A 12,386-nucleotide genomic window follows, 5' to 3' on the forward strand; every position below is an offset into this window, starting at 1 on the left:
GGAATTTCATACTTGTTGCCCAGGCTGGAGTGCAATGGCTTGATCTCGGCTCACCTCTACCTCTACCTCCCAGGTTCAAGTGATTATCCTGCCTCAGCCTCCCAATAGCTGGGATTACAGGCGTGCGCCACCAGGCCCGGCTAATTTTTTTGTGTTTTTTAGTAGACAGGGGGTTTCTCCATGTTGGTCATGCTGGTCTCAAACTCCCAGCCTCAGGTGATCCACCTGCCTCAGCCTCCCAAAGTGCTGGTATTACAGGTGTGAGCCACCACACCTGGCAATGACTGAATATTTCTTTTCTTTTCTTTTCTTTTTTTGAGACAGAGTCTTGCTCTGTTGCCAGGCTGCAGTGCAGTGGTACAATTTTGGTTTACTAACACCTCCACCTCCTGGGTTCAAGCGATTCTTCTGCCTCAGCCTCCTGAGTAGCTGGGACTACAGGTACGTCCCAGCACGCCCAGCTAATTTTTGTATTTTTGTTAGAGACGGGGTTGGTCTCAATCTCTTGACCTTGTGATCCGCCTGCCTCGGCCTCCCAAAGTGCTGGGATTACAGGCGTGAGCCACTGCACCATGCATGATTGAATATTTCTAAATCACAGAAGTATTCTTCTCTTTTGAAAGGAACACATGGAAATAAAACCCTACACCACTGTGGGATTTGCTGACACAGTGGGCATCTTCTGTTATATAAGTACCTCAACTTTGTAGTACTAATGTGTTTGCTATAAATGCTCAGTACAGAAGGGCAGTGTGAATATTATCTGGCCTCTGCTGAGTCTTCTGTCATTTCGAATATGAGAACAGGGGCCGATTGAGGCTTGTCTTGTGGCCCTTGATTTTTTTTTTTTCCAACGAGTTCAGTGATATTTTTTTACTAATGGCCCTTGATTTTTTTATCCCAGCACTCAAGTGTGTATGAGGCATCTGGTTACTAGTGTTTGTAACCATTCCATTGACTTACTCCAAGATCAGCAAAGTAACTTACTTTCAGTTAGAAAGATGGGACTCCTATAACAGTCCACGGTTGTGACTATATTTGTAGCATAGAAGACAGTGGCCTTCCCATTAGAAAATATGAGCATTCTGAACGCTGTTTCAGACTTCTGTGGCCATGGCTTATGTGTGACTGTTCTGTTCATAATAAGAATGAATTATTTTGTATAACATTTGATCAATCAGTCATCTTGGAGGGGGTATGTATATGTATTAAAACTTTTATATATGTCTGTGTGTGTGTATGTGTGTGTATGTATTAGTATCAATAAGCTTGAGTATGAGTCTGGTTGTGAGGACCGTATTTTACATTTATGTGGCTTAACTGTATAAACATCTGATGAAAGGCTGGGCATGGTGGCTCATGCCTATAATCCCAGTACTTTGGGAGGCTGAGATGGTCTGGCCAAGACGGTTAAAACCCCATCTGTACTAAAAATACAAAAATTAGTTGGGTGTGGTGGTGGGCACCTGTAATCCCAGCTACTCTGGAGGCTGAGGCAGAGAATTGCTTGAACCCAGGAGGCGGAGGTTGCAGTGAACTGAGATCATGCCATTATACCCCAGCCTGGGTGACAGAGCAAGACTCTGTCTCAAAAAAAAAAAAAAAAAAAAAATCTAATGAAAGCCCAAAAGGCCATAGAGGAAGGAAATTCATAAATATGATTCTTCTTTTGCCTGATTTGAAATTTAATGGAAACATCAAATGAGATCCAGGCAGGAAGTCTGTGCAAAGAGATAAAACCAGTGACTCCTGAGGTTTCTTCTGGCTTGTTAATTAATTGTCTAGTCCGTCATCAGTCCCAGGAGGAGTCAGGAAAGAGAAGGGAGGGAACCTCTATCACAAGCTGGAGTAGAGCCAGATGTCCCAGAATGGTGACAGCACTCATAGCTACATGATACACTCAGACGACCTCATTACTTTAACACAGAAATAGGAGCCCAGATTTAACCCTAATCTCTATGATCACTATGGCTCTGAGGCCACCACAGGTAGGAAAGGTAGAATCCATACAATCTCAGGACTTGGGGTGGGAAAGAATTTGGATATAATCCAGTTTATCCTCTCCACAGCATTTTTTTTTTTTTTTTTTGAGACAGAGTCTTGCCCAGTCACCCAGGCTGGAGTGCAGTGGTACCATCTTGGCTGACTTCAACCTCTGCCTCCGGGTTCAGGTGATTCTTGTGCCTCAGACTCCCGAGTAGCTGAGACTACAGGTGTGCGCCACCATGCCCAACCAATTTTTGTAATTTTAGTAGAGATGGGGTTTCACTATGTTGGTCAGGCTGGCCTTGAACTCCTGACCTCAAGTGATCCACCCATGTCAACCTCCCAAAGTGCTAGGATTACAGATGTGAGCCACCTCGCCCAGCCCTCCACAGCATTTTTGATCACATTTTCAAGGGAGAGGTCTATTGAAGTATAATTTAGATATAGTAAAAGATTTGCCTTTTATTCTTTTTTAACAATTATTTATTATTATTTTTTAATAGAGACAGGGTCTTGCTATATTGTCCAGGCTGGTCTTGAACTCCTGGGCTCAAGCAATCCTCCCACCTTGGCTTCTCAAAGTGTTGGGATTATAGGCATGAGTCACCACACTTGGCCAGATTCACCTTTTTAGTGTGCAGTAACACATTCAGATGTGTAACTGACACTACAATCAGTATACAAAATAGTCTATCATCCCAAAAATTGCTTCATGCTCCTTTATAGTCTGTTTCCCAAGCCCCTAGAAATTACTGGTCTGTCTTCTATCCCTACAGTTGCATCAGTTTCAGAATGTCATATAAATGGAATCAGACTATGTAGCTGTTTTAGTCTGGCTTTTTTCATTTTGCATGATGTATTTGAGATTCATCTTTTTTTTTTTTTTGAGACGGAGTTTCACTCTTGTTGCCAAGGCTGGAGCGCAATAATGCAATCTCAGCTCACTGCAACCTCCATCCTACGATTTCAAGCAATTCTCCTGCATCAGCCTCCTGAGTAGCTGGGATTACAGATGCCCACACCACTCCCAGTTAATTTTTGTATTTTTAGTGCAAACTGGATTTCACTGTGCTGGCCAGGTTGGTCTCAAACTCCTGACCTTGTGATCCACCTGCCTTGGCCTCCCAAAATGCTGGAATTACAGACATGAGCCACCGCGTCCAGCCAAGATTCATCTTTACTGTTGTTTGTGTCACATCTTCTAACCTTGATTTTTTTTTTTTTTTTTTTTGAGATCGGGTCTCACTCTGTCACCCAGGATGCAGTAGGCTGGCACAATCATAGCTTACTATAGCCTCAACTTCCTGAGCTCGAGTGATCTTCCCACTTCAGCCTTCTGAGTAGCTGGGACTACAGGCATGGTGCCACCATGCCTGGTTAAGTTTTGTATTTTTGGTAGCGATGAGGTCTCACTGCATTGCTCAGGCTGGTCTCAAACTCCTGGGCTCAAGGCCTGTATCAGCCTCCCAGAATTCTGATATTACAGGTGTGAGCCACCACACCTGACCACCTTGATTCACATTTATTTATTGAGATGGAGTCTCACTCTGTTGCCAGGCTGGAGTGCAGTGGTGCGATCTTAGCTCACTGCAGCCTCCACCTCCCAGGTTCAAGCAGTTCTCCTGCCTCAGCCTCCCGAGTAGCTAGGACTACAGGTGTGCACTACCATGCCTCACTGACTTGTATTTTTAGTATAGATGTGGTTTCACTGTGTTGCCCAGGATGGTCTTGATCTCCTGACCTCATGATCTGCCTGCCATTGGCCTCCCCAAGTGCTAAGATTACAGTCGTTGAGCCATTGTGCCCAGCTGCCACACTTTTAAACAGTCAGCTCCAGTGTGAACTAATAGAGTGAGAATGCACTCATTATTGTAGGGAGGGGACCAAGCCATTCATGAGGGATCTGTCCCCATGACCCAAACACTTCTCACCAGGCCCCACCTCCAGCATTGAGGGTCACATTTCAACATGAGACTTGGAGGGGACACATAGACAAACTGTATCAGTGCTGCCTCGTCATGGCCTCTTAGTATGTTAGAGTTTGAAGAGAACTTGTTAGTCATCTAGGCCAGAGTTTCTTGACCTCAGCACTGTTGACATTTTGACCATGTAATTCTTTGTTGCGGGCTCTGTACTGTGGATTGCAGAATATTTAACAGCATTCCTGGCCTCTACCCACTTGATTCCAGTAGCAGTCACCCAATTTTGACAGTAAAAAATGTGTCCAGGCCGGACATGGTGGCTCACGCCTATAATTCTAGCACTTTGGGAGGCTGAGGGGGGTGGATTACCTGAGGTCAGGGGTTTGAGATAAGCCTGGCCAACATGGTGAAACCCCATCTTTACTAAAGATACAAAAAATAGCCAGGCATGGTTGTACACACCTGTAATCCCAGCTACTTGGGAGGCTGAGGCAGGAGAACTGCTTTAACCCAGGAAGTAGAGGTTACAGTAAGCTGAGATCACACCACTGCACTCCAGCCAAGGACGACAGACTGTGAGACTCTGTCTCGGAACAAAAACAAACAAAAGAAGTGTCCAGACACTACCCACTAATCTAGGCCAACCCTCATATGTTACAGATCCAGCCACATAACTTACAGCATTATACAGTTACAATAATATAGTGCTTAAGCTGGAATGGGCACAGGCTTCCTTATTGTGGTGTTTTCATTGCATTGTATCATTCTCTGTCTTTTTATATTTACTTTACAGTCTCAAAAGATAGGTTCAAAGTTAAAATTCCTTGGTGCTGTGGAACTTCCTGGTCCTTAGTGGTGATAGGCCTGAGTAAATTGATCAGGTATCACCAACTAGGGACTACTACTACTGCAAGTCAGCTACTGCAAGTTCTACAGAGAGGCAGCTTTATTTGTAAAATGCCTATTGATAGCCAGATATAATTGTAAATGTTTATCATGTCATTCGAGTTTTATTAGGTCTATATTATTTACTCCATTTTATAGATTAGGAAACTATCTATAGGCACAGAAAGTTTCTAAGACTTGGCAGTAAGTGGTGGAGCAAGAATTCAAATTCAAGACTGTTAAACTTTAAATTTTATGTCATTCCCACTAAACCTCACTGACTCTCAAAAAAAAAAAGCCATTAGCCTACTAGTGATCTGGTTATCTCTATATGTATATTGATATCATTTCTTCAACTGCCTAAAAGGTAGAGAATTTTATCCCCCTTTTACAGTGGAGAAAATTTAGGCTTACAGAAGTTCTATGATCTGCCAAAGTTACACAGTAAGACATGAGTTCTAGATTTCAACACAGGATCATCCAACTACAAAGTTTATATTCAACAGTATGCTACAGTACAAAAAGAAAACAAAGGATATGGGAAAAGGAAGAGATAGAAAACTGGGGAAGGGGAAAGAGAGAGAAAAGATTATAATGAATGGGATGTGGTAGGGGATGGTAGCACCTGTCTTCTCCATTACCCTGGTGTCACCAGCTTCCCTTTTTTTTTTGAGACAGAGTCTCACTCTGTCACGCAGGCTGGAGTGCAGTGGTATGATCTTGGCTCCCTGCAACCTCCACTTCCTGGGTTCTAGCAATTCTCCTGCCTCTGCCTCCCAAGTAGCTGGGATTACAGGTTTGTGCCACCACACCCGGCTAATTTTTGTATTTTTAGTAGAGATGGGGTTTCGCCATGTTGGCCAGGCTGGTCTCGAACTCCTGACCTCAAGTGATCCACCTACCGTGGCATCCCAAAGTGCTGGGGTTACAAGCATGAGCCACCTCCCCGACCAGCTTCCCATTCTTAAGGGAAGTCATGATTGGTCTAAATGCTGTTTTCCATATTTGTTAATAATTGAACTTGCAGTGGAAGCTTTTCTTCAAAATTGGCCAGTAATTTCTCTGGCTTGCATCTGTATTAAAGTCAACCTGCATCTCTGAAATTAAACCTGGATTTGAATTCAGGCACAGTCAGTTATTGACTAGCTTACTTTAGACAAGTTGCCTAACCTCTTTGCATTCTTGTTTCTTCAAGTCTAAAACAGAGATCATACATGCCTCAAATAATTATTGTAAGGAGGAAATGAAATAATTATATGAAGTGAACAGCTCAGTACTTGGCACCTACATGTTAAATGAGTTTATGAGTGCTTTGCCTTGGGTCCCTGCTGTGATTACGGTTACCATACATAGTACAAGAGAAGCAAGGCTCATGTTATTTTTCTGAGTTGAACTAGATTTGGAAATCTCTTTTCTGAATCTGATTATGATCCTTCTGGGACCATCCTGCGCCATTTGGAAAACTAACTTCCCTCCCTTCCTTTTGGTGAGGAACATCTGTTGGAGCAGGAGTCCTCTGCTCAAGCGTATTGTGTTTGGGTGACTTTGTGTTTGTAAAACTTCCCATGAGGAGCATTAGCTCAGCTTTACCCACCAGGGCCTGAAAGTGGCTGTTTAAAACAAATGCATACTGAGTCAACAAAACACACGTTCATGAACAAAAAGATAACCACCGTGGCACCCTTCATGGAAAGCAGTTGCTCCTATTCTTCTGGAAATCTTTATTTTAAAATGGTCTGTTATTTAGCTAAAACACTTGTAACATTTCCAGACCCCCCCCCCCGCAAAAAACACAATCATGGGCGTGAGCAGGAGATTTTTGTCTGAATTAAAAATAACCACTGAATCCAAAATTGAAAGTATTTTAGTAGTAATATGGTTGCCCTTGTTGTTTTAATATTTGTTTGGTCTCCACAATATACTGAACACTGAACAACATACAGAATACATCATTACCTACTGTCAAAGAGCCCTGAGAGAGAGTGAGCAAGAGTGGGAGACAAATGGAGAAAAGAGAGTGCTATAGATTCTTTGGTGAATATCTTTTCCAGTTCTGGACTTTAGTATGAGGATGTCAGGAACCTGGAGAGACTTCAGAGGGAAACCACACATACTCCCCCAAATGATTACAGGGCCGGACTGCAGGAACCAAGAGGGGCCACTATTAGTGTAGTATGCCTCATGGGCGTTCTCCAAGTGATTATTCAATGAGGGAATGTTGATCCTGAGATGGGAAGGCCGAGATGATAATGCTCCGTAAGTACTGAACTGAGGAGTTTTACAGTTTCTGGAACACGAGAACCAGCTGGTCTTTGTTTTCATTAGGATAAGAGAGAAGACTTCAGCTAAATCGCAGAAATTTGTACATAATTAGGACAGGAAGAGTAAGTGGTACAGAGTTTTTGAATCTTGATTGTAGTAGCTAAATAGCTTGACTTTAGAATTCCAGAATGTTAATATTGAAAGAAACGTTAGAGATGATTCAAGATACTTATTTTCAAATTGAAGGTGTAGAGAGAGAAAATATTTTCATTTCTTTTCTTTTTGGCCAGTCCAGAATTGTTCTCGATGTTGTTGGGAAATCCTGTTGTTTATTATAATGGTAGGGGCCATGAACTGCAACACAGTGGTCCTAGCATAACAGGTAATTGCCACTAGCAGAATCTCAAGGAAAGATCTTGTTCTTTAGATCTGACCTGTCCCTGGCTCTGTAGTCAACTGGGATGAGGAAATTGCACTATTGCTATCCAGTAGTATGGGGAAGTATTGCATAACTGTTGTTATGAGTTCTCTAATGTGACCAGGCGTGATTAGATACTGGTGCCATAAAAGCAACATTTCTGTTTGGGAAACCTCAACCTTATTACAAAAGGAAAACAAGTCATCTATCATCTGCTGCCTCAGAAAGTAAGCAGGATGAGGTGGAGAGATGGAGTGTGACCCTCACTGCTTTTATTATGTCTGCTGAACTTGGAGTGTGAATGATGAAAGCTTTGGGGAAAGGGGAAAGAAGTTAGAAGAATTACTGAAACTGAGGAGGGAACTTTGAGGAGCTAAAGGAGAGGGAAACATGAAGAACAAACTAAGGTGAGGAGGAATTTGAGAGCTCACGGAGGGGTGGGTACTGTTAGGATTGTATCACTTTTTACAGTACATATCTCTATTTTAGGGGCAGGAACAGGCTCAGATTTGTTGTTTTCTTGCTTAAGGCCATACATTACTGATGGAACCAGCAATCAAACCTTGACTGTGTGACTCCATGGTCTAAGCACTCACATACTATACCACATAAAACTCTATTCCTGTATTTCCAGTGCAGCACATCTTCAATTATCAATCAATGGCTATTAGATTAATTATTCAATTAGCGATTCAATGGGTGAATGACAATACAGGACTCTGCCTTCTTGAATCTCACTGCCTGTTTTGGGAAGGCCTCATAGTTTGCCTAAGTTAGAGAACCACATATGCCTATCAGTTTCTTTGTGTATCCCCTTTTTCTTATGCATGTACATGCTAGGGGAGCCAGGGAGCATGTGGATTCAAAGCATTTTCTTGTGAATATTTGCAGAGCTTTGTACATTCCATCACTAGTGCTCTTTTTTTGTTTTTCCAACCAAGATGGAGACAGAAGTAGAAGGGATAGAAGTTTATAAGAAAAAGGCTTTTTGTGCAGTAATTGGATGGGGCTCTGCAGAGCTGAGTGGGAGAAAGGAGGGGTTACTATGAGTGTTTCATTTCAGTATGTCCCTCTGCCAGCAGCACAGCTGTTTGGTTCCATAAACATGTCTGTGAGCTGGATTTTAAAGGAGTAGGTCATTCTTTTGGCTTAATCTAACTTGTTTTTTCCCTCTTTAGAAACTTGACTGTGAATCTTAAAGAGTAGTTTTCAGGTTCATAGAAACATATGAAAGACGGAGATTCTTGACAATGCTTGCTCCTGGTGCCACATGCCTATACAAAAACGAACAGTGGAAACTAGAGAAATCTCTTAAAAATGCCAAAGCTTATGTGGATTTTTCCGTTTGTGAGACAAGGGAAATGAAAATTCCTTGTGGTAGCTAGAGCCTTTGAGATCTAGGCTGGAGAAAGGGGTTATCTATGGGGGAGACATGTCCAAAGCTTGATAGTCATTTGCAGATGACCAAGGGCAGCCTAAGCATAAGTATAGAGTTCTTAAGACAATTGTCCTTGATGGTTACCCAGTTTTTCTCTTGCTTGCATCTGCAATGCTGAAAATTCCTTATACTCCCCCTCTGCACCTTACACTTGGGTTTGCCCTGGGTTTAAAGCAATTGTCAGTTAACTGCTTAAAGAAGAGAAGTATGATGATGGTGATGATTACTTTGAGAGTATTTGGACAAAGGGATTTGCAAAATCATCTAAGTGAGGGGATATAAAATGAACAGCAGCCCTTTGAGCAAAAGATCTATATGTCCACCACAGTAGACAGGCATGCACAGGCAGACTGCTAATAGGTGCTCAATTTTCTTCCCGCATACTTGTACAGTAAGCCTGTGTCCAAGTACCCTCTTAACGTCATTTCTGTAGTCCTATGTTTGGGGGAGCCAATGTAGCTCACCAACAAAAGGTTCCTTCTAAATGCAACATTCAGAAAAGGGTTCAGAGAAAGTATGGGGAAAGAAATGTTTTCTCTCTAGTTCTGTGCTCAGCAGAAAGCAGGTAACAGTATAAATCAAAATGTGAGCTAATTGATTAGCTTATTAAAATATTTTGCTTTAGGCTGGGCATGATGACTCATGCTGGTAATCCCAGCACTTTGGGACGCCCAGGCAGGCAGATCACAAGGACAGGAGATGGAGACCATCCTGGCTAACACAGTGAAACCCTGTCTCTACTAAAAATACAAAAAATAAAAATAAAAAAATAGCTGGACATGGTGGCACGCTCCTGCAGTCCCAACTACTCAGGAGGCTGAGGCAGAAGAATTGCTTGAATCCAGAAGGCAGAGGTTGCAGTCAGCCGAGATCCCACCACTGCACTCCAGCCTGGGCAACAGAGTAAGACTCTGTCTCAAAAGAAAAAAAAATATTTTCCTTTAAGGCAATATCAGATAATTGTAAAATATTCAAACAGTATAGAAGCTTATAATGTTAAATGTAGAAAAGTCTTCTCTTTCTATACCTCCAACTCATCTTTTCTCTAAAGGTAACCATTGTTTACAATTTTTTTTTGGTATTCTTCTAGATAACATATATTTCTTATTTTTCAAATGAGTTAGCATATCAAGGAATTTGATTCATCTATCATAAATATTGCAAATATTTTCCCCGTTTGTACTTTCGATTCTGTTTATGATTGTGTGTGTGTATGTTTGTTTGTTTGTGACAAGGTCTCATTCTGTTGTTGTTGCTCAGGCTAGAGTGTAGTGTCATTATCATGGCTCACTGAAGCCTTTACTTCCCAGGCCTGAGCAATCCTCTAACTTCAGCCTCCCAAGTAGCTGGGACCTTAAGTGTGTTGCTACCACTCTTGGGTAATTTTGTAATGCCCAAGCTGGTCTTGAACTATTGGGCTCCACCTCAGCCTCCTAATGTGTTGGAATTATAGGCATGAACCTCTGCACTGGGCATATGCATTTACAGACACACACACACACACATACACACACCCCATACACATTGAGATGGAGTCTTGCTCTGTCATGCAGCCTGGAGCGCAGTGGTACAGTCTCAGCTCACTGCAACCTCTGCCTCCCAGATTCAAGCGATTCTCCTACCTCAGCCTCCCAAATAGCTGGAATTACAGGGTGCCTGCCCCCATACCCTGCTAATTTTTGTATTATTATTACTATTTTTTTTTGAGACAGAGTCTTACTCTGTTGCCTAGGCTGGGGTGCAGTGGCACAATCTTGGCTCACTGCAACCTCTGCATCCTGAGTTCCAGTGATTCTCTACCTCAGCCTCCCAAGTAGCTGGGACTATAGGCATCTGCTACTATATCCAGCTAATTTCTGTATTTTTTAGTAGAGACTGGGTTTCACATGTTGGCCAGGCTGGTCTGGAACTCCAGACCTCAGGCAATCCGCCTGCCTTGGCCTCCCAAAATGCTGGGATTACGGACATGAGCCACAGTGTCCAGCCAATTTTTGTATTTTTAGTAGAGATAGGTTTCACCACGTTGGCCAGCTAGTCTTGAACTCCTGACCTCAGCTGATCCCCCTGCCTCAGCCTCCCAAAGTGCTGGGATTACAGGTGTGAGCCACTGCGCCTGGCCTGTATTTAGGGTCTCTTTTAAAACTCTGTTGTATTTCCTCAGTCTGTTTGTATTTTTGTGCCTGAACCATACTGTTTTAGAAATTTTCAAATATACACGAAAATACCCTCTTGTTAAACTACTTTTTAATATTGATGAGGGCTTGTTCTTTCTTATTTCTTTCTCACACTATCCTAGTTACTCTGATTATTGCCCTTCCCCGAAATGCCACATACTTCCCTTCTTTTGCTTATACTGGCTCTTCTTCCTAGTGTATATTAATACATCTTATCTCACCTCTCCAGTTTCTATCATACAAAATACTGCTTGTTCTTTAAGATCTAGTTAAAATGATGCTTCCTTCTCTAAGTCACCATCTCTTGGATTCTTACAGTACCTTGTTACTCCCTTGTGTTACATCCTGTTTATTAACTGAAATTAATGCTGTTTGGGTACATGGCTTATCTATTTTATTAGACTGAGTGATCCTTGAAGGCTGATGAGGTCTCATCTGTCTTTGAACATGCCACATTTTCTAGCACAGTGACCATTCATTCAGTAAGCATTTAGGAAGCAACACATGGAGTTTAATGCTGTAAGGAATATGGAGTAGTAGATGTAATTCCTGCCATTAAAAAAGCTTACAGTCATTTTTTTTTTTTTTTTTTTGAGACAGAGTCTTGCTCTGTTGCCAGGCGCCAGGCTGGAGTGCAGTGGCGTGATCTCAGCTCACTGCAACTTCTGCCTCCTGGGTTCAAGTAATTCTCCTGCCTCAGCCTCCTGAGTAGCTGGGACTAAAGGTACACGCCACCACACCCAGCTAATTTTTGTATTTTTTAGTAGAGACAGGGTTTCACCATGTTGGCCAGGATGGTCTCAATCTCTTGACCTCATAATCCACCTGCCTCAGCCTCCCAAAGTGCTGGAATTACAGGTGTGAGCCACTGTGCCCAGCCAAGCTTACAGTCTTATTGAGATTACAAGTCTTTAGGTACATAAGCATCATCAAGTATAACAAGCATTTAAGTGTTAAATGAATGGTACTCAGAGTATGTACTTAAGGAATACAGAGGAATAACATATCCAAAGTTTGTTTTGAATGAGTTCAGGTAAGGTCATATTGGTTGGAGGGAACAGCTTACTCAACAATTCTAAGGCAAGAATGTACAAGATGTGTTTGAGGGGATCAGGTGGCACTAGTCTGGTGAAACTAAAAGGATATAGTCACAGTGCCCATCTGTTCCAAGTGTTTTAGGAGGCCAGACTCCTGGAGGAAATGAAGACCAACCAGTTTCTCTGGTACAATGACAAAGTGGCCTCAGGAGCATACTGGCTACTTAGCTGAGTCTGGCATATATAGGACATGTCATCACTCCC

The 12,386-nt window shown here is 42.4% G+C and overlaps 1 protein-coding gene across 25 annotated transcripts in view; it reads left to right on the forward strand.

The window, feature by feature from the left end:
• STARD9 (StAR related lipid transfer domain containing 9) overlaps nt 1-12,386 on the forward strand; it is a 206,828-nt gene that overhangs the window by 11,165 nt on the left and 183,277 nt on the right. The gene's annotated exons all lie outside the window — the stretch shown is intronic.

The sequence above is a fragment of the Callithrix jacchus genome, chromosome 8 (assembly GCF_049354715.1).
Source record: "Callithrix jacchus isolate 240 chromosome 8, calJac240_pri, whole genome shotgun sequence".
Lineage (NCBI taxonomy): Eukaryota > Metazoa > Chordata > Mammalia > Primates > Cebidae > Callithrix > Callithrix jacchus.